General features: G+C 39.3%; 1 protein-coding gene across 3 annotated transcripts in view; it reads left to right on the forward strand.

Annotated features, from left to right (window-relative positions):
- The first annotated feature begins 87 nt into the window (after positions 1-87).
- The window catches only part of WASF1 (WASP family member 1), a 61,560-nt gene continuing 38,877 nt past the window's right edge, over positions 88-22,770 (forward strand). For 2 of the 3 annotated variants that reach the window (XM_066373477.1, XM_066373479.1), the window contains exon 1: positions 350-575. The gene's annotated coding sequence lies outside the window, so the exon portion shown is untranslated. Of the gene's footprint in view, positions 107-349; positions 576-22,770 lie in introns of those variants that run through there. The other variant, XM_066373478.1, reaches the window with a different exon arrangement.

A 22,770-nucleotide genomic window follows, 5' to 3' on the forward strand; every position in this document is an offset into this window, starting at 1 on the left:
TGGCCCAGCTCTGTTCTCTCCATCCCCCTCCCCCAAACTGAGGATTGGACACTACCATAAAACCTCAGGAAAGAGGGGGAAGATTGATATTCATCCCTGCTGACGGGTGAGTGGGCGGAGGCTGAGTTTCCCACCATCGTTGCACCTAGGCAGTGGGGGCTGAAGAGGAAAGCGAGCATCTTAAGTTGGAAGACTTTGATTGGCGGGGGACAGCTCCTGGTGGGAAGGATGGGAGGTTAGGTGGCGAGAGTCCAGCGGTCCCCCCTGCTTCAGGCGCGGGTTCCTGTGCCCAGTTGTGGTGAGGCTCGTGCGGGGAGGGGGCGGGTGGGGGGCGGCGGCGGCGGCTCTCGGTGTTGTTCGATCGCTCGTCGAGCACACTGTGGGTCCGGCGACCGGCGGGCACCGCAGCCGGCGATCCTCGTGGCGGGGCGAGTGGGCCGCTGCACGGAGCGGGTTCCACCTGGGAGCCTGACTCTCCTGGAGGCTTTAGGAGGAGTCCTGGGAGCTGAGAAGGACCGGCGGCCGCCGCCGAAGCATGAAGAAGGGGTAAAGCAAAAGCCCCCCAAGATCTCTCGGTGAGCGCGAGTCTCTCAGGTATTGCTTTTTGGGGGAGAAGGTGCTGGAGAGGAACTCTTCCTCACCGGCTAGAACGGAGAAGTGTGCGTGGAGCTCTAGCCCAGCAAAGGTGAGGGAGGTGGGCGCGCCTCCCCCGCGACGGCCCCCACCCCCATCCACGGGTTCCCGATCTCCCGCCGCCCACCGGCCAGCCGCGCTGGGTGCCGAGGGAGACGGCGGCCGGCGGACGCGTCGGGGTCTCGGTTGCAGGGACCGGCTGCAGGCTGCTGTAGGCGGTGAGACTGTGGCTCTCACCTGAGGTGCCACCGCCTGAGCGCCCCTGCGCTGCACCCACGGGACGCCCCCGTGCCTCCTGGCTCTGGGGGAGGCTGCAGCGTAGCGTGGCGGAGAAGCCCCCGCTTGCGCAACGTGCCCCGGGCTCTGTAAAGGGAGCTGGTGCGTTTGCGTGTTTGCGCCGCGCGTCTGTGTCTAAAGACCTAACGGTAAAGTGAGTGCGGAATCCTTTCTTCGCTTGAAGCGCACGCGAAGCGGGGGATCGCTTCTGATGCCTGCTAATGGGGGGTTCCTCCGGGAGAGTCACGGAGCCGCTCACTCGGCTCCGAGGTCGGCAGGACTCGCCCATTGTGCCACCCAGATAATTATTCAACTATGCAGCATCCATTGCACCTTTCCCATTTTTCTTCTCCCCTTGCTACAGCATGCCCCCTAGCTTTGGTACTCTGACGCCTTCTCTTGCACTTAGGGATGATGATGAACTGGAATGATGATAAAAGGGAGGCACATCTGACCTGAACATTCACGACCTGTCCTATAGCCAATTAATTAAGTAATCCTCAGCTAGACTTGGGTACCTTAATACGGCTCGGTCTAATCCTGTCCTTTATCTATATAAGGCGTGCTTTGAATTATAGTTTAATTTTTTTCTTTGGTGCTAGATTCACATAGTAGCTAAGTCTTATTTCTGTCCAGTAATTGATGTAATTGATTTATTGGTTATTCAATCCGTCTAATGTTCTTAAATTTAATCCATATGGTACGTAACTTTTACTTTTCTAATTGATAAGACCGTATCATAATTACAAATGCAGTTTCAACCTTTGAACTCTCAGGAACATTTTTTCTCATGCTCTAAGTTACTAAGTTAGGAAAAGTATATGTCGAATAGTTGAATAAAGTACATGATATAAAATTTTTCAAGTTTTGAATAAGAAAAGTTTTGTGTTTATTTTCTCATAGCAGAATATTTGATTTTTCATCATAGTCTTCAGTTGAACGAAAGGAAGCATTTAATAGTTAAGATGGAGTTTTAACCACCATTATGAGTATGCCCTAATCTAAATTTTATTTTTTATTCAGGGTTTTTTTTGGTTGCTATTATCATGTATTGTATTGAATTACTTGTTATGGGATTTTTTAAATCATTTTTCTAATTTCTGTCTACAAGGATGGGTAGGCTCCAATTTTACATGATTTATCTGAAAAGGTGAACTATTTTTTGAAAATGGAAGAAACAACTGTTGGTTTCATGGTATGTTGAAAACTATTTACATCTTCCTTATTGTTTTAAAATAAATGATTCGCTAACAAAAGTAAGTGGGTTTTTTTTGTAATCCTCTCTTTCCAGCTTCTCTTGTTTGAGCTTGTTGCCATAACCCTTTTGATGAAACGGAATTGCACACAGGCATTGCAGAGGCAGTTTTAAGTAATTGTTTTATGGCACTTGGAAGTGGCGCACGTATAATAGAATTGAATGGTGTGGGATCAGTTGCTGGGTTAGGAAATGACCTTGCAATTTACAAAATGGACACCTTGGTACCCTGATTTCCTTGTATGTAAATAGTGCTGAAATATTCATTTATTCCACTAAGTAGCATGCATAAATTTACTAAAAATGTTTTTCTAATGCGTTTAAAGATTTAAAAAATGTTTTAGCTGATGAATGATAAAAATATTTCAGTGTAAAAATACAATGAAAAAAATGTCATTAGGATTTGTTGTGGCGTTTTAGAATGTCTGATATTTACATTGAATTTTGCTTTGTAAGGGTATGGCTCTAAATTGAGAATATTTCTTGTTTATCAAGAGTTTTTAATAATTTAATAAGTATTATAGTTAATATCATGTAACATCTAAATATAGGTATAGCTAGTATTGATGAAAAAAGTTACAAAACTCGGTAATAAAACAAGTAGAATATTGATTTAAGTTTGTGAAAATAAAATCTCTACAAAACATGAAGGAAAAGAACTTAGAGCTGACAAAATCCAAAATACATAGTTGTGTTGATTTGTAAGATGTGATACGGAGCTACTTTTTATTCAGGTTTGTAAATAACTGTATATTCAGAGACAATGTATGACTCTTGTATAATGGTCTGTTTATACATTTTCCTTTATTTTCAGAACAGTGTAAGGTACCATTTCCAAATGCTTGATCTTCATTATCACAGTAGATAGTAGCTTTTGATTTCCTTAATGAAGGATTAGCTCAGGTAATTTTCATAGTAAAAACTTCTATTAAAATATATTATTAGAACTTTTACCAAAACAGTGCTTTTGGTTACTTTGTGAGGGCACTTTATATAAAAAGACTATTAAATGTCCTTAAAATTGCTATTGTATTTTTTTGAGAATTAATTTGATTATATTTTGAAATATTTTCTTAAATGGCCAACTGAAATTCAGTTGTCATTATCCCTTGCATACATGCAGTTAACTCAAGGTTTCTGTTAAGCTTCCTGAAGCTGGGAACTGACTTGATTACTACCATAAATCCAAAGTTGTTAGCATAGTGTGTAGCAAGTAGTAGAGGCTCAGTGTCTTTGTTGTTGATGTTGGGCAAATGGAATGAGTGAAGAATATTCACTGATTTAATGCATTAAAAATTTAATGCATTAAATTTTTAAAACTTTATTAAATAAATTTCAATTCATGAAACATTGCTTTATCTCCAGAGAAAAGAGAAAATGTTATTTGGAGATTCTTTGAGCTTCATTTATCTATTCAGATAGAATTCCTTTACCCACACATATTTGGAACTAGCACTAGATACTGTATAATGTATACATTGTCAACCCTTTACTTATGAAATGATAATAATTTTCTTCTTACCTCTTAGAGCTCCCTTCATAAAAACATACATGAAAAGTTTTCTTTGTTTTTCTTAAGATGAGTATAGAAATGTGTTTGATTCTTTTTGATTTACTTTGGTTTTCCATGAAATATTAATAAAAAGATGTATATAAATATATCCTGTGCTAAATGTGCCAGAATAAATGACCACTGAGGAGAGCATTGTGTAAAATGAAGCTTTTCTGAAATGTGTTCTTAGTTTACCACATTGAGTTTATAATTTTGAGTCTCTGTGTATTGGTAGTTCCTAACTTAGCATGGGATTGATTATACTGTAAAACCTATAAAATGGTTTAAAACTTAGAACTTTACTTTCTCATAAACAAGAAGCTTAGTGGTTACATTCACAAACAGCCCACCAAATTTAATCCATAATACCTTAGAGAGTTAAGATAATAATACTAAAAATTTTAAAAATTATATTAATAGGCCCTGGCCGGTTGGCTCAGTGGTAGAGAGTCAGCCTGGAGTGCAGAAGTCCCAGGTTCGATTCCGGGCCAGGGCACACAGGAGAAGCGCCCATCTGCTTCTCCACCCCTCCCCCTCTCCTTCCTCTCTGTCTCTCTTCCCCTCCCACAGCCCGAGGCTCCATTGGAGCAAAGATGGCCTGGGTGCTGGGGATGGCTCCTTGGCCTCTGCCCCAGGCGCTAGAGTGGCTCTGGTCGCAACAGAGCAATGCCCCTGAAGGGTAGAGCCTCGCCCCCTGGTGGGCGTGCTGGGTGGATCCCGGTCGGGCGCATGCAGGAGTCTGTCTGACTGTCTCTCCCCGTTTCCAGCTTCAGAAAAATACAAAAAAAAAAAAAAACTATATTAATAATTAGTATAAATATAGTATTGAAAATACCTATAATACAGTGTACAACAATATTTTTATGGGAAAATCAATTCGGAATTTACCTTGAAGTACGTTTCTCCTGTGTGAGATATGACAGCATTATTAGGAACTTGGCCTCTTGACACCCACTGGACATGGAGGGGGGGGATCTTCTTCAGTCGGTGGGTACAGCCTTACATCAATGGTCAGGGAGTGAGACAAATTGGAAGGAGCTAGGATCTTCCATGTAATGGTGGGCAATTCATTTACCTCTCAAGCAAGGTCTCTGTTTTCTCAGTTGTGAAATGAAGATGTTGAAGTAGATGACCTCTGTGGTTTCTTTCAGTTACAAATAAAATTCAAAGGCACTTAGAAGCGCAGTATAACTCTTTTTTTTTTCCCCTGAGAGTTCATTTTTCCTTTATAGTATTAGTGCTTACATACTTCCTGACAGGGAATTTCTCCTTTCTGGATCTACCTCTGAAGAGATTGTCCTCTTAATCTTTAGGTCATTAAAGGAGAGTTTTTGTTAACAGTGATCATAACTGATTTGTTGCTTTAATAGGAATAGAGAAGTTCAGAGAATGAGTAAATTTTCTTTTGGGGGAGAGTGGAGAGTCTTGGATGATGAATTTGATTTTGAATATGTTGATTTTGGGTTAATGAGATGATGTATTACTGTCTGTCAGATAGCTCAGGACTAAATATTTACAAGAATGTTAGCATTGTTTAAGTAATTTAGAGGCGACAGTTCGAGAATCTGGAAATAGATGGAGTTATGCAAAGAAGAGAGTGTAGAAGAACTGGTATATAACAAAACTGTTTACTTGACTTAATATTTACAGAGTAGGAATTAGGAACAGCCAGCAGAGGATGCAGAATGTGTGATGGAAGAGGATATAATGTCGTGCATTCTGATTCGACTGTTCTATTGGGACCAAGGAGGAAGGTCTGGGGTAGTTCTCCTTTGAAGAGGTATGTGAAATGCCAGTGCAGTAGGAAGGGGAGCAAAGGCAAAAGTGTGTTAATGGTTTTGAAAATAGAAAGGATGGAAGGATTACAGGAACTGATACATTTTAAAATGAGAAATTGGATTGGTAGGATGGAATATTACGTCTGAAGGGGACATTTTAGAGACGGGGTTTTAGAAGTGGAACTTTTTGAGGGCACAGATGCTTTTAGAAGTGGAAGGGAAGGTGTTGCTCCTCAATCTCCAGGACTGGAAGTACTGACAGTAGGAGTGCTCAAGAGAGATTGTGCACACTTTAGAAAGCCTTGCTCTGCCTAGTCTCCATGCTTCCAACATGGGCTGGCAGGCAGAACAGGCCACAGCATTTATGGTAGGAATCTTGGAGGGAGGAAAAGGGTCATGCATTACTCATGAGTGCTTAATTATAAATGTATTCTTCTTACGTGAAAAAATAAGTCTTTTTCATTGTGATATAGGCAGCCAACAGCTGTGTACCCCATCAGTGTTAATATCATAAAAATCATCCTTTTCATGGTCAGTGTGGTCATGGAAATAAATGATGAAAGTATGTCTCTTAATGAATGCATATATAAAGGACTTAGTTTCGTCATTAGCATTAAAAAGAAAATGTAAATTTCTTTTTTGTGATGTTACAATAAGTATGGAAAGATGACATTAATGACCTGTCCTCAGTCAAACATAAATTTTAAAATATATTTTTTATAGTAGGGATGGATTTATGAGTTCTGCAACTAATTTTAAATTCATTAAATTTGCTTATTAAAAGTCTGTTTTATGAGAGATCGTGAAACTGCTGGTTAAAATAGTGTTTTTTATAATATCCTTATGGAGTCTTTTTTAGGGTAAAATGAGATTATTGCTATAAAAAGGCTTTTGTATCAAGTCTTTATTAATATAAGCTACTACTGTTATAGTCCTATAGGACCAGGACCTTAGTTATGCTGTGATTTACATTTTAGTGAACTACTTAGTATGGTATTTAAATGTTTCTGTTATAATAAATGAGTAGAAGAAAAAGTATTTGTTTTAGTATTCATCAATTTAGCTTTATTTATTTATTTATTTATTATTTCTCTGAAGCCGGAAACGGGGAGAGACAGTCAGACAGACTCCCGCATGCGCCCGACCGGGATCCACCCGGCATGCCCACCAGGGACGAAGCTCTGCCCACCAGGGGGCGATGCTCTGCCCCTCCAGGGCATCGCTCTGCTGCGACCAGAGCCACTCTAGCGCCTGGGGCAGAGGCTGAGGAGCCATCCCCAGCACCCGGGCCATCTTTGCTCCAATGGAGCCTTGGCTGCGGGAGGGGAAGAGAGACAGAGAGGAAGGAGGGGGGGGGTGGAGAAGCAAATGGGCGCTTCTCCTATGTGCCCTGGCCGGGAATCGAACCTGGGTCCCCCGCACGCCAGGCCGACGCTCTACCACTGAGCCAACCAGCCAGGGCTTAGCTTTATTTTTAATTTTTAACTAATTTCTATACCAGGAATATTAAAATAAAGAAAGATCGTGATAGTCTTGAAAATCTTCACTTATTTTTATTTTTAACTTTTTTGTTTCTATTTGAATATGTTTTTTACCTGCAGCTGTCTCCCCAAATAATGGTAGAATTCTCTATAGTTGACTTTGTTTGAGGATGACAGTGAGCCATACAAGTTCTTTAAGTTAGATATAGATGTACATCCCACTTTGAGAACTTTGAATTTGAAATTATTAATGAAGTGAATATGGGCAAAATAAGAAAAAAAAAGGTCCAAGCACTAAGTCTTAGAATATTCTAAGATTTAGAGGTACAAAAGATGAAGAGAAGGAAGTAGTAGGAAAGCCAGGAATTTGAGGTCTTTTGAAAGCCAAATCAAGTGATTTCAAGGGGTGAAGAACTAACTGTCAGATGCTGTTAAGAGGTTATTAGGAGAGGCCTGCTACTGGATATAGCAGATAACTGACCTTGGTAAGGTGGTTTGGTGTAGTGTTGGAAATGAAAGACTGACTGGGACAGATTTAAGAGAGAATTGGAGAAAAGAAGTCAGAACTCATTCAAGGAATTTTGCCATTAAAGAGAAGAGAGAAATCAGGGTGTGTTTTGGGGGGGAGGTAGAGGGTAGATAAAGTAGGCAGAGGGGGAAGTGGGATGAAGAGAGGTTTGTTTTTGTTGATGTTGTTTTGTGTTTTTTAAATGTATGAAATTGCCTGACCAGGCAGTGGCGCAGTGGATAGAGCATCGGACTGGGATGCGGAGGACCCAGGTTTGAGACCCCGAGGTCACCAGCTTGAGTGCGGACTCATCTGGTTTGAGCAAAGCTCACCAGCTTGGACCCAAAGTCGCTGGCTCGAGCAAGGCGTTACTCAGTCTGCTGAAGGCCCATGGTCAAGGCACATATGAGAAAGCAATCAATGAACAACTAAGGTGTCGCAACAAAAAACTGATGATTGATGCTTCTCATCTTTCTCCGTTCCTGTCTGTCCCTGTCTATCCCTCTCTCTGACTCTCTCTCTGTCTCTGTAAAAAAATAAGAAAAAATTTTAAAAAATAAAATGGATGAAATTATAGCAAGTGTCCATGCCAGTGTCAGTGATGCAGTGGGGGGGGGGGGGGCAGTGATGCAGAAGAAAATTAATCCCTGCTGCTTAAATAGGGTTTGTGAACTGGTTTGGGACTCTGTCACCAAGTGAAATGCTTTTTGTGGAGAAATTTTTGACTTTGACATAGACAAATTACAAATGCCTAGTAACTCAACTCTTCTACTATTTTATGCTGTACATTATTTTTAGTGATGGAATGGGAATTGATAAAGCCACATTCCAGTTTTTCATTGTGATGACTGCATTTATTTTCAAGTCAAGAATAGGATTATAATATGTTGACAGAAGATAGCAAAGCTCACTGATTTGTCTAAATTTTCACTGGTTTAATCTATTAGTCTTCAAGATTTTTTGCATATGTATTTCTAGAAATGTTTTTGAAAAATCATACCTTCTTGCACATTGAAGTTGATGTCTAATATTACTGTCATAAATTTAACTCATATATATTTTGGTAATAGCTGGTAGAAAATAATAAGTGAATGGAATAGTGAAGGCTATTTGATTGGATAGATTTTTGAGAACTTTATTGAAATACAATTGCGGATAGATTTTTGAGAACTTTATTGAAATACAATTGCCAAACAAATTATACAATTTGGTAAGTTTTGACTTACATATTTATTCTGAACCATCATGAAAATCAAGATAATGAGTACCCCTCCCCAGCTTCCCTCAATTTTATAGTCTTCCTTTCTGTGCCCTGTATCCTCCCTCTTTCTACTCCTTCCACTGACCCCAACTCCCACCTCCATTCTAGGCAACCACTAATCTACTTTCTGTCACTGTAGGTTAGTTGGCATTTTCTAGAACTTCATATGGAATTATGTAGTATATACTCTTTTCATTTGGCTTCTTTCACTAAGCATAATGATCTTAATTTACCCATGTTGTTCCATATATCATTAGTTCATTTTGTTGCTGAATACTCTTCCATTGTGTGAATACTATTCCAGTGGATAACGAGTTGTTATTCATTCATCTGTTGGTGAGCATTTTGGGTGGTTTATAAGTTTTATACAGTTGCCATGGGCATTTGTGTACAAGTCAATGTTTGGATGAATGCTTTCATTTTTCCTGAATAAATACCTAGAAGTGGAATGGCTGGGTCATACAGTAAACATATGTTTAACTTTATAAGATAAAGTGCTAAAGTGTTCTTCAAAGTGATCATGTCATTTTATATTTCTACAAGCAAGGAGTGAGGTCAATTGCTCTACATCCTCGCCATTCTAATTTTAGCTATTCTTACAGGTTTGTAGTGGTATCTCAGTGTGGCTTTAATTTGCATTTCCTTAAAAACTAATGATATTGGCCCTGGCCGGTTTGCTCAGTGGTGGAGCGTTGGCCTGGCGTGCAGAGGTCCCGGGTTCGATTCCCGGCCAGGGCACACAGGAGAAGCGCCCATCTGCTTCTCCACCCCTCCCCCTCTCCTTCCTCTCTGTCTCTCTCTTCCCCTCCCACAGCCAAGGCTCCATTGGAGCAAAGATGGCCCGGGCACTGGTGATGGCTCTGTGGCCTCTGCCTCAGGCGCTGGAGTGGCTCTGGTCCCGACAGAGCAAAGCCCAGGAGGAGCAGAGCATCGCCCCCTGGTGGGCAGAGCGTCGCCCCCTGGTGGGCGTGCTGGGTGGATCCCGGTCGGGCGCATGCGGGTGTCTGTCTGACTGTCTCTCCCCGTTTCCAGCTTCAGAAAAATACCAAAATAAGTAAATAAATAAATAATGATATTGATCACTTTTTCTTTCTTTGTTTTTATTTCTTTTTTTTTTTACAGAGACAGAGAGTCAGAGAGAGGGATAGATAGGGACAGACAGACAGGAACGGAGAGAGATGAGAAGCATCAATCATCAGTTTTCCGTTGTGACACCTTAGTTGTTCATTGATTGCTTTCTCATATGTGCCTTGACCATGGGCCTTCAGCAGACTGAGTAACCCCTTGCTCGAGCCAGCGACTTTGGGCTCAAGCTGGTGAGCTTTGCTCAAACCAGATGCGCCCAAGCTGGTGATCTCGGGGTCTTGAACCTGGGTCCTCTGCATCCCAGTCTGACGCTCTATCCACTGCACCACTGCCTGGTCAGGCTGATCACCTTTTCTTATGATATTTGTATATTTTCTTTTGTAAAGTATTGGTTTAAATCTTTGGCCATTATGTATTGGGTTATTTCTTTTGTAATTGAATTTTAAGGGTTTTTTATTCTAGATATATGTGCTTTATTACATGTGTGATTTGCAAATATTTTTTCTTAATGTGGGTTATCTTTTCATTCCCTTAAAAGTAGGTTTCAAAAAGCAAAGTTTTTAATTTTGTTGAATTCCAGTTTAACATTTTATTTTCTGTTATGGATTGTGCTTTTAAAGTGTTATATCTAAGAAAATTTTGCCTAACCCAAGATCACAAAGATTTTGTTTTTTTCTATAAGTTTTATAATTTTACATTCTATATTTGGGTCTATGATCTATTTGTACATGGTGTGAGGTAAGGATCAACAAGGGTTTTTTTGTTTTTTAATACCGATATCTAATTTGTAGCACTATTAAAAAATCCTTTCTCTATTCAATTATGTTTGCACCTATGTCAAATCTGGACATAGTCAACATCTTTGACTCTTTGTCTCCACACCAATAATACCACACTACATGAATTATGTTGTTTATAATAAATACTGAAGTCAGGTAGTATAAATGCTTTAATATTGGTTTTGTGTTCTTTTTTCCCCTAATGGGCTATGTAATTATTTCTTCTTGAGTAAGCTGTAGTAGTTCTGTCTTTACCGGAATTTATCTATTTCATTCATGTTTAATTTTTTGGCATACGTTGTTTATAATATTCTCTAACTATTCTTTTAATAGCTGTAAGAATCTAAAGTGATAATCACTCCTCTCATTCCAGATACTGTCATTTTGTATTCCCTTCCCTCCCCCATTAGCCTGTCTAGTGGTTTATCAGTTTTATTGATGTTCTCAAAGAACCAGCTGTTAGTTTCATTGATCTTTTTCCCCTCCATTATTTTTCTATTTTCTATTCCATTGAATTCTGATCTCATTTTTACTGTTTCCTCTCTTGCATACTTCGAGTTAAATTTGCTTTATATTTTCTAATTTCTTGAGGTGAAAGTTGAGGCCATGCATTTGAGCTCTTTCTTCTTTTCTCATATAGACATTTTAGTGTTACGTATTTCCCTCTTTGTACTGCTCTAGGTACTTCCTTCAAATTTTGATTTTTTTTTTTTTTTTCTTCTTTGACTTGGGGCTATTTAGAAATATGTTTTCTAGTTTTTAGATATATGAGGATTGTCTGGATATCTTTCTGTTACTGATTTCTAATCATGTTGTGGTCAGAAAACATACTTTGTAGGACTTGAACACATTTAAATTTATTCTGACTTGTTTTATGGCACAAAATAAGGACTTTCTTGGGTAATCTTGAAAATGTATATTCTGATGTTTTGGGATAGGATGTTCTTTCTATAAAATACAATTAGGTCAAGTAGGTTGATAGTGTTCTTCAAGACCTCTATATTCTTACTGATTTTCTGCCCATTCAGTTCTATCAATTATTGAAGGAGACAGTGAAATTTTTTACTATAACTGTGGACTTTTCTGTTTTTTTTTCTTGCAGTTCTTTTTTTACTTTATTTTGAAACTCTTTATAAGGTACATAAACATTTTGGATTGCTATATCTTTTTGATGAATTGACTCCTTTATTATTATTAATGATTCTCTTTACTTCTGGTAATATTCTTTATCTAAAATTTACTTTGATTAGTTAATATAGTCACTCAACTTTTTTTTCCTTAGCATGGTATATCTTTTTTTTCTTTTCTTTAACAGAGAGAGAGAGTCAGAGAAAGGGACAGACAGGGACAGACAGACAGGAACAGAGAGAGATGAGAAGCATCAATCATCAGTTTTTCATTGCAACACTTTAGTTGTTCATTGATTGCTTCCTCATATGTGCCTTGACCGTGGGGCTACAGCAGACCGAGTAACCCCTTGCTCAAGCAAACGACCTTGGGTCCACACTGGTGAGCTTTGCTCAAACCAGATGCGCTCAAGCTGGTGACCGTGGGGTCTCGAACCTGGGTCCTCCACATCTCAGTCCAACGCTCTATCCACTGCGCCACCACCTGGTCAGGCAGTATAGTATATCTTTTTCCATTCTTTTAATCAATTTATGTCTAAAGCAGATTTTTTTATAGGCAGCATGTGGATGAGTCTCTTTTTTTTCAATCCCCTCTCACAATCTCTTCCTTTTAATTGGCATGTTCGGATCCTTTATGATTACTGTGATTATTGATATGGTAGGGTTTAAATCTACCATTTTGCTACTTGTTTTCTTTTTGCCTTAATGTCATCAATTCCTTTTATTTCCTTTTTTCTCTTTTAGATTTAGTAGGTTTTTTTAATGATTCCATTTTGTTTTCTTTGTTGGCTTAATAGCTGTAAATAGTGAAATTTTAGTGTTTGCATTAGAATATATATCTAATTATTCTAATATTTATGTATTTAATTTAATTCACGAATTAATTTTTCCAGCGTTCAGATTAAGAACTTAACATTATGTCACTCTGGACTCATGCTTATTTGGACTTTGGAGTCATATCTATCTGGATCCAAATCTAAGCCATGCTACTTGCACAGTGTAGGATTGCTTACATTTTGCTGTCTTAATCTTTTCATTTATAAAATGGAAATTAACTCTTTCATAGGTTTCTGTGAGACAGAAATTATTTAGAATGATACCTGATACACAGTAAACACTATAATTGGTAGCTTCTTTTATTAAAAGTTATTTTATAAGCTCTGGCTGGTTGGATCAGTGGCAGAACATTGGCCCAGCTTGTGGAAGTCCTGGGTTTGATTCCCAGTCAGGGCACATAGGAGAAGCGCCCATCTGCTTCTCCACCCTTCCCTCTCTCCTTTCTCTCTATCTCTCTCTTCCCCTACTGCAGCCAAGGCTCCATTAGAGCAAAGTTAGCCCAGACAATGAGGATGGCTCCATCGTCTCTGCCTCAGGCGCTAGAATGGCTCCTGTTGCAACGGAGCAACACCCCAGATGGGCAGAGCATCGCCCCCTAGTGGGCTTGCCAGGTGGATCCCGGTTGGGCACATGTGGGAGTTTGTCTCTCTACTCCCCACTTCTCACTTCAGAAAAATACCAAACAAATTTATTTTATGAAATGTCATGAATTTTACATATCTTGACATCTTTAGATTAATCACTCACTGGTCTGCTCTTTTTCTTCCTCTCCTGGTTTGAATGAATCCTCTTGTTCATCTTATTCTAGTTATTAATCAAATCACATCATTTCTTTTTTTAAAACTAGTTTCATCTGCTGCTCACTTCTAGGATTAAGGTCAAACTCTTCATCCTGACAAGCAACATAGCCTAACATATCTGCCCTCAATTTGTTTTTCCATTCTTTTCTTTCACTACTTTTCTGCTTTTACTTTATACAGTTCAGTTAAACTGCATTTCTATTTCTTTCCCAAATATGTAATATAATTACCTGTCCCTGTCTCTGACTTTGTTGTTGCTGTTTTGTGTGTGTGAAAAGTTTGTATTTCTGAAAATGACCTTTGTACCAGTGTTTGCCTGTCACAGTCCTTTGCATCATTTTCTGACATTTTAGCTGGTTGTAGTCTTTCCATTCATTATACCGTATATCCCCGTGTATAAGACGCACCTGTTTTTTGAAAAATTTGGGGTCAAAAAACTGGGAGTATCTTACACAGTGGTTGTTGAAATACTGTATCTGTTTTTACTTATATTTCCCACTTTTTCATGCTTGTTGTCTTTCACTCATTGTTTCACACTTGTTACTGGTATATTACGGTAGGTTACATTTTGCCATCTTCTGCCCAGAAATGGATCAGAAAAGATTTTCGTACAGTGCTGAATTCAAGTTTAAAGTGATCCAGTTTGCAAAAGTGAATGGAAAGCGTGCTGCTGAACGTAAGCTTGATCCTCCTCCAACTGAGAAATAAATCCGAGACTGGCTACGGGAAGAAGAAACTCTACTGAAACCACCACAACAGAAGAAGGCCACGAGAGGCAAGTCAGCAAAATGGCCTGATTTAGAGAGGGAATTGAAGATATGGATTGTCTTCAGCAAAGGGCAATTGGAATTCCTGTATCCACAAAGATGGTTCAGCATGAGGCAAGAAGAATTGCTGATGAAAAAGAAGTTACTGATTTCAAAGGACACAATTGGTGCTTCGGGTTCATGAAATGGAGTGGATTAATCATGTGTACATGCACCTGACTTGCCCAAAAGATGCCTGAAAGCTATGAGCAGAAGGTCCTTGAATTTCATCATTTTGTTATTCAATGTTGGAAGACACATCAGTTTGAGTTGAGACAGATTGCAAATATGAATGAAGTCCCCCTTCAATTTGATGTCCCAAGTAACAGAACTGTTGATAAAGGGGTGATAACTGTAACTGTGAAGGCAAGTGGACACGGAAAGAGCCATTATCAGTATACAGTTGTTCTAGCTTGCTGTGCTGATGGAACCAAGTGGCCTCCTATGCTGATTTTCAAATGCAAAACAATGCCAAAAGAAGACATTCCTCGAGGAGTGATTGTCCACGTTCATGACAAGGGTTGGATGGATCAGGATGGGATCAAGATCTGGTTTGACAAAGCTTAGAGAAGGAGACCGGGTGGGCTCTTAAGCAAACCTGCCCTATTGGTGCTTGATCAGTTCAGGGCACACATAACAAAAAATGCAAAAAAGGTTGGTGCAGAGCAAAAACAAAACTTGCCATTATACCTGGAGGCTTGACATCCCAGTTCCAACCACTTGATGTCAGCATTAACCCTTCAAAGCTGTGATGAGAGACAGAGACAAATGAAACCAATGGATGAAGTCTTCTGGGGACAATTTGACACCGGCAGGAAGAGTGAAGAAACCAGCTATAGGAGAAGTTTGTACCTGGGTGAAAAGATCATGTGATAATATCAAGATTGAGATGATTGTCAAGTCATTTAAGAAGTGTGGCATTTCAGATGCCATAGGTGGAACTGAGATTGAGGCAGTATGTGGAGACAGTGATTTGTCATCAGACACAGATGAGGACAAGCTAATGGATGAGAGTTTTGACAGTGATGAGGAGTTGTATGAGTTTTATGATGAATAAAACTTGAGTTCAATAACTTTATGTAATACACTTATTTTCAAATTTTGGGCCCCAAAATTAAGGTGTGTCTTTATAGATTGGAGCATCTTATACATGGGGAGGTACAGTATTTCTACAATTATCCTGTGCTTTTCTTATATAACTAGTCTTATACTATTTTGGCTTATACAGATCCAAAATTCCTTAATCTGTAGTTCTAAATTCCAAAAGACTGAAAAGTAATTTTTCTTTTTTGTTTATTTGTTTGTTTGTTTTTAACTCATCTGGTGGTGCTTGTGGGCAGAATAATGCCTCATTCACCCCCACCCCTTCCCCAAAGATGTCCATTCTTAATTCCTGGAACCTGTAAATGCTCCTTTACTTGGCAAAGACAACTTTGCAGATATGATTAAATTAAGAATCTTAAAGTGGGGAAATTAACCTGGATTATCCAAATGGAGTCAGTGTAACCACAGGGTTCCTTCTAAGGGAAAGAGGGAGGCCAGAGAGTCAGGGAAGATGTGAGAGCAGAAGCAGAGGTCTGAGTGATGCGATTACTGGCTTTAAGGATGAAGGGTCAGGAACGGAGAAATGCAAATAGCCTGTAGAAGAGGGAGAGGAAAAGAACAGATTCTCCCATAGATCCTGTAGAAAGAACCCAGCTATGCAGAGTCCTGGGCCTTAGCCCAGTGAGACTTCTGATTCTGATTTCCAGAACCATAAGAAATTTATCTTGTAATCCACTAAGTCTGTGATAATTTGTTATAGCAACAGTTGGAAATCAATACAGTGATAAAATCTGACCTGAACTGATGTGAGACTATTTATAGTCTGTTAATGCTTAGTAAGTATAAATATTCAAACATTTCACTATAGAAATAATAATGTTTGATTATAGCGCCCTGGCCTAGATCTCACTGAGTTACTAAATATACAGTACATATGTGCATTATTTTTCTGAAATCTGAGAAATTCTGAATTCTGAAACATATTTTTCCCCAAGGGTTTCAAAAGAAGGGTTTGTAGACTTAAAGTCATTTGTCTCTTTCCTTCTAAAAGTTTATAAGCTATGTGAGGGCAGAAATTGAGACTTACTGCTCATCTCTGTGTCTCCTAGCTTAATGATTTACAGGTATAGATATGAAAAAATGTTTTTTATTTGACCTTAAGTTTCTGTATACAGTGTGCAAAGTATAAAATTGAGGGAGGCCTGGGAACTGCCCAAAGCATCTCAGATCCTAGGGAGGGAGGGAGGACAAGTATTGACTCATGATGATGCATTACAATGTAAGTGGCATACAAATAGTATAAGAGAAGGGCCGAAGTAATCTGTGGAAGTTCCACTAAAGAGGTACTTTTTAGCTAATAATAATGACCACCATTTATACAGTGCTTACTGTACTAGACTCTCAATGCACATCATTAAATCCTCACAAAAGCTTTATGATAAAATAGATGCTCAGAGTTTAAGTAATTCTCAATCAGGAAGGTGAGAAGATTGGGATCAGGTTGATGCTTTGAGGAGAGAATAGCATGAACAGAAGTTTCTAATTGGATAGTAGGCACCTAATATGTTCAGAGAATTAGATTCTCTTTAAGAGTATATCTACATAGCCTGACCAGGCGGTGGCGCAGTGGATAGAGCGTCGGATTGGGATGTGGAAGACCCAGGTTCGAGACCCCGAGGTCGCCAGCTTGAGCACGGGCTCATCTGGTTTGAGCAAAAGCTCACCAGCTTGGACCCAAGGTCACTGGCTCGAGCAAGGGGTTACCGGTCTGCTGGAGGCCCACGGTCAAGGCACATATGAGAAAGCAATCAATGAACAACTAAGGCGTCGCAACAAAACAAACTGATTGGTGCTTCTCATCTCTCTGTGTTCCTGTCTGTCTATCCCTATCTCTCTCTCTCTCTGACTCACTCTGTCTGTAAAAAAAAAAAAGAGTATGTCTACATAATATCATATAATATAGTCAATCTAAAATATGGTTATTGAATAAAATGTTAACTATTAGTTCTGGTTTCTGGGATTTGGAATGGTTTTTATTTTCATGTATGTTACTATGTTCAGATGTTCTTCAAGAAACATATAGTATATTAGGTATGTAACTGGCAGCAATAAGTGTTATTTCACAGTATTAAAAGAGGAGTATGTTGTTTATGAATATAGTTGTGAAAACACTTTATATGATGCTAATACTATCTGATAATTTTTAAAATTAGTGAGCTACATAAATTTAGTTTATACTAATTATATGCTCTATAGACATGTTTTTCTACATTAAAATAACTGATGTTTAGAAATTCTCTTCTTTGGTTTGCTCTGGCCAGGCAGCTCAGCTTATATTTTAAGGATATTATTGGCTCCTCTAAAAAGGCAAGAATGGGCACAGGGAGACCAAATGGATGTTAGTTATGGTGTGAGTGAGAAATAATAGTAGCTTGATCCAAGGTAGTGTTAGTGGAGTTGTAGAGCAGTGGATGGACTAGCTATATATTTTGAAGATAGGATCAATCAATAAACTGGAGCAAAAGATGTGGGGGATGAGTAGAGGGAGGAGTCAAGAATGACTGATAGACTCCAGCCTGACCTGTGGTGGTGCAGTGGATCAAGGGTCGACCTGGAATGCTGAGATTGCCAGTTTGAAACCCTGGGCTTGCCTGGTCAAGGCACATATGGGAGTTGATGCTTCCAGCTTCTCCCCCTCCTCTCTCTCTGTCTCTCTCTAAAAATAAATCTAAAAAAAAAAAGAGAGAGAATAACTGATAGTCTCCGACTTCAGTAATTAAATGCATATTTGTGATTATCTGTTAGCATGCTCAATTTGTTAAACTTGGAGTTCTTATTAGTTTTTGCAGAATTTAATGTAAAAAGATATAGATTTCCTTTACAATAATAGTAGATCCCAGAAATTTTAAAGGTGGCATCTTAATATGGAAAAAAACTTTTTAATAAAGTTTATATTCATTTAGTATTTAGTACAGTGACTGGCATAGGCAATAGGCATTCAGTAGAAGTTTACTGAAGGACTTCTCTTTGAAAGAAAAAAGTCCAGAATCAAACTGAAACAAGATGACACCTGCACCATATCAACTGCTTCTTTTTAAAGTTTACGACAGAGTTGTTAAGCTCGTAGACTATAAAACTTAAGATAAAATATTTTGTTATGTGACATTATTTAGAGGCTTCTTTATGAAAATGTTACAGGACCACTAGGATCTTGCAATCAATTTCTTAGATAATCGAGGGTGATGTAGTAGCAAAAACATTAAACTAGATCGGACCTAGAAAACCTGATTCCCAAGTTTGACTCAGCTATATGTATAAGTGATAGTCTTTTGGACTAGTTACTAACTCCCTAAACTTTAATTTCCCCACATGTAAAATAGGAATAGCCCATTTTTCTCCTAAGGACTTTTGGTAATGCTTTAATGTAATGATTAAATACATGAAAACGTGCTCATCTACATGTATATAGCGTTTAGCAAAGTGCTTAGCACTTAGTAAGAGTTATATTTTCCTAAAAAACCTTAACACTATCTAATATATAGATCTGTGGTAATTTGCAAAAATGAACACAATAAGCAGTTCCTTGACTCCATCCTTTAAGACTTTACTTGCCTTGTGATGTGCTTTAGCCAATAAACTTGGTAGAAGCAACATTTTGTGAGTTCTCATCCTGGGCCTTTAGAGATCTTACATGTTTCCAACATGTAATTGAGTCTAGGCTAGCTAGATCTATGATGAAAGATCATTTAAAATAGACAAGCCATCTCAGCTGAGCCGACATAGATCAGCTAGTCTTGTCTACCTGGTAGCTGTCCACAGGAACATGAATGAGGTTGGCCAAAATCAGTAGAACCTGCCCAGCTGAACCCAGCCTAAACTGCTGACTCAGAATTGGTTTTTTTTTTTAATTTTTTAATTTTTTTGTATTTTTCTGAAGTTGGAAATGGGGAGGCAGTCAGACAGACTCCCGCATGAGCCTGACCGGGATCCACCCGGCATGCCCACCAGGGGGCGATGCTCTGCCCATCTGGGGCATTGCTCTGTTGTGACCAGGGCCATTCTAGCGCCTGGGGCAGAGGCCATAGAGCCATCCTCAGCTGCGGGAGGGGAAGAGAAAGACAGAGTGGAGAAGCAGATGGGCGCTTCTCCTGTGTGCCCTGGCCGGGAATCGAACCCGGGACTCCTGCACGCCAGGCTGACGCACTACCACTGAGCCAACCAGCCAGGGCCTAGAATTGGTTGTTATTTTAAGCTACTAATTTTTGAGGCAGTTTGTTACATAAGAAAAGCCAGTTGATAACATCAGTGTCCTTAATCTTAATAAATTATACAAAAATAGAATTTATTGGAATGCCAGATACTAAAATACATATTTACATATATTTTTCTTATTTCTAGTTATTAAAATAAATCTTAGTGATCACATATAGTATTACTGAACTTAGAGGTCTCCCTGACCCGAAGTCTGTGCTCTGTCCACTATAATATGCTTTTTCTCAAAGATTATTTATAAATGTTTTATGAATGTTTAAAAACCACTATAAAGTGCTACAATAGTTAATATAGCATATTAAACCTTTTCAGATTGTAAAGATAAAAATGCTCAAATTTCCTTAGGCAATGGATATTCACTCCAGAGTTTTCCTCTACAGTAGGTATGTAAGGAGGCTGGATCCTAGTGCTTACAGGATAAGGATTTATATCAGACTGTTTATGATGCAATAGCAGCTTTAGTGACCAGGTTTTTATATTGCATTTATATTACCTGATAAAAGATTTACATTTGTCAGTATTTTCCATGGGTTTTTCCATTGGGCCAGAATTTTTTTTTTTAAGTAAGAGAAGGGGAGATAGTGAGACAGACTCCTGTGTGCACCCCGACTGGGGTCCACCTGGCAACCCGTCTGGGGCCAATACTCAAATCAACTGAACTATTTTTAGCACCTGAGGCTGACATGCTTGTACCAATGAAGCAAGTTATTGTGGCCTGAGGATGAGGGGGGAGAGGGAAAACAGGGGGAGAGGGGAGAGGGGGAGAAGCACATGATTGCTTCTCCTGTGTGCCATGAGAATTTAACCCAGGATGTCCATATGCTGGGCAGATGCTCTATTCACTGAGCCAGCGGTCAGGGCCTTGGGGCAGAATTTTGTGCTGTGTCACTTTATAGGTAATAGGCCTTTTCTGTGTCTTAATGTGGCTGCTTTTAGATCAAATACCAATCCAGTAGTTGTGATAAAATTAGTAGGTTTGATTTAATCAAAGGTAAAAATAGTACACCTTATTTTTACTTTATGCAAAAATTATTTTTTTTTAGAAGGGTGTTTTGTACTACATCTTTTTTTTTTTTTTTTGTACTACATCTTTTTTCTCATAGGATAATAAAACATGCCAAATATTTGGCATAAAACAACCATTTTATTTGTTCATGATTCTGTAGGCCAGCACTTTGGTGTGGGGTCAGCTGAGCAGTTCATCTGCTTATCTTCTCAACGTCACTCACATGGCTACAGTTGTCTCAGCTAGGGCTGGATGGTCAATGAGGACCTCATTCATGTGTCTGGCAGTTCTGGGTATAGGCTGGGCCATGTATCTCCAAGAGGCCATCTAAGCTAGTCTGTGGAAGAGTTGTAAGAGAGCAATTGAAGGAACTGTGAGGGTTTTTTTTTAGGTAAGAGGAGGGGAGATAGACTCCTACATGCATGCCCACTGGGATCCACCCAGAAACCCAGTCTGGGGCCAATGCTCAAGTACCAAGCTATTTTTAGTGCCTGAGGCTGTCTGTCACGCTCCAATGGAGCTATCCTCAGCACCTTAGGGCCACACTCGAACCAGTTAAGCCACTGGCTATGGGAGGATAACAGGGAGAGAAGAGGGGGAAGCAGATAGTTGCTTCTCCTGTGTGCCTGACTTGGAATCGAACCTAGGACATCCATGCTCTGGGCTGAGGTTTTATCCACTGAGCCTGCAGCCAGGGCTAGAACTGTAAGGTTTTTTGAGGCCTAGACTTGGAAATCAGACAATGTCACTTCCACTGGACCATATTGTCAAAACGAACCACAAGACCAACCCATGTTCTTTTTTTTTTTTTAATTTATTTAGAGAAGTAACTTTAGGTGACATTGATAAATAAGAGTACATAGGTTTCAGGTAAATGTTTCTATAGCATTTGAACTGTTGATTATGTTGTATACCCATCACCCAAAGTCAAGTCATTTTTTGTCACCTTATATTTGTCCCTCTTTACACCCTTTCTCCATCCCCTTCCCTGAACCCCTCCCCTGGTAACCATTTCACTTTTATCTGTGTCCATGAGCCTCAGTTTTATATCCCATCTATGTGTGAAATCATACAGTTCTTAGCTTTTTCTTTTTTTTATTATTATTTATTTATTTTTTACAGAGACAGAGAGTGAGTCAGAGAGAGGGATAGACAGGTACATACAGACAGACAGGAACGGAGAGAGATGAGAAGCATCAATCATTAGTTTTTCATTGCGCGTTGCAACACTTTAGTTGTTCATTGATTGCTTTCTCTCTCATATGTTCCTTGACCGCGGACCTTCAGCAGACCGAGTAACCCCTTGCTGGAGCCAGCGACCTTGGGTTCAAGCTGGTGGGCTTTTGCTCAAACCAGATGAGCCTGCACTCAAGCTGGCGACCTCGGGGTCTCGAACCTGGGTCCTCTGCATCCCAGTCCGATGCTCTATCCACTGTGTCAGGCAGTTCTTAGCTTTTTCTGATTTATTTATTTCACTCAGTATAAAGTTCTCAAGGTCCATCCATGTTGTCGTAAATGTCACTGTGACATCATTTCTTATAGCATTCCATCGTATATATGTTCCACATCTTCTTTATCCAATCCTCTATTGAGAGACACTTTGGTTGTTTCCATGTCTTGGCCACTGTGAACAATGCTGCGATGAATACAGAAGTGCATGTATCTTTACGTACCAATGTTTTTGAGTTTTGTGGGTAGATACCCAGTAGAGGGATTGCTGGGTCATATAGTAATTCTATTCTTAATTTTTTCCAGAATCACCATACTTTCTTCCATACTGGTTGTACTAATGTGCATTCCCACCAGCAATAAGTGAGGGTTCCTTTTTCTCCACAACCTCTCCAACACTTGTTATTACCTGTCTTGTTGATAATAGCTAATCTAACAGGTGTGAGGTGGTATCTCATTGTAGTTTTGATTTGCATTTCTCGAATAGTTTGAAAAGTTGAACATCTTTTCATGTGTCTGTTGGCCGTTTGTATGTCTTCTTGGGATAGGTGTCTGTACAGGTCCTCTCCCCATTTTTTAATTGGATTGTTTTCTTGTTTGATGCTGAGCTTTGTGAGTTATTTTTATATTTTGGATATTAGCCCCTTTTTGGAGCTGTTGTTCGCAAATAACATCTCCCGTTTATTTGGCTGCCTATTTGTTTTATTGTCAGTTTTTTTTGCTGTGCAAGAAACTTTTTATTTTGATACAGTCCCATTCATTTATTTTTGCCTTTACTTCCCTTGCCTTTGGTATCAATTTCATAAATTGTTCTCTACAG

Source organism: Saccopteryx leptura, chromosome 3 (genome assembly GCF_036850995.1).
Source record: "Saccopteryx leptura isolate mSacLep1 chromosome 3, mSacLep1_pri_phased_curated, whole genome shotgun sequence".
Classification (NCBI taxonomy): domain Eukaryota; kingdom Metazoa; phylum Chordata; class Mammalia; order Chiroptera; family Emballonuridae; genus Saccopteryx; species Saccopteryx leptura.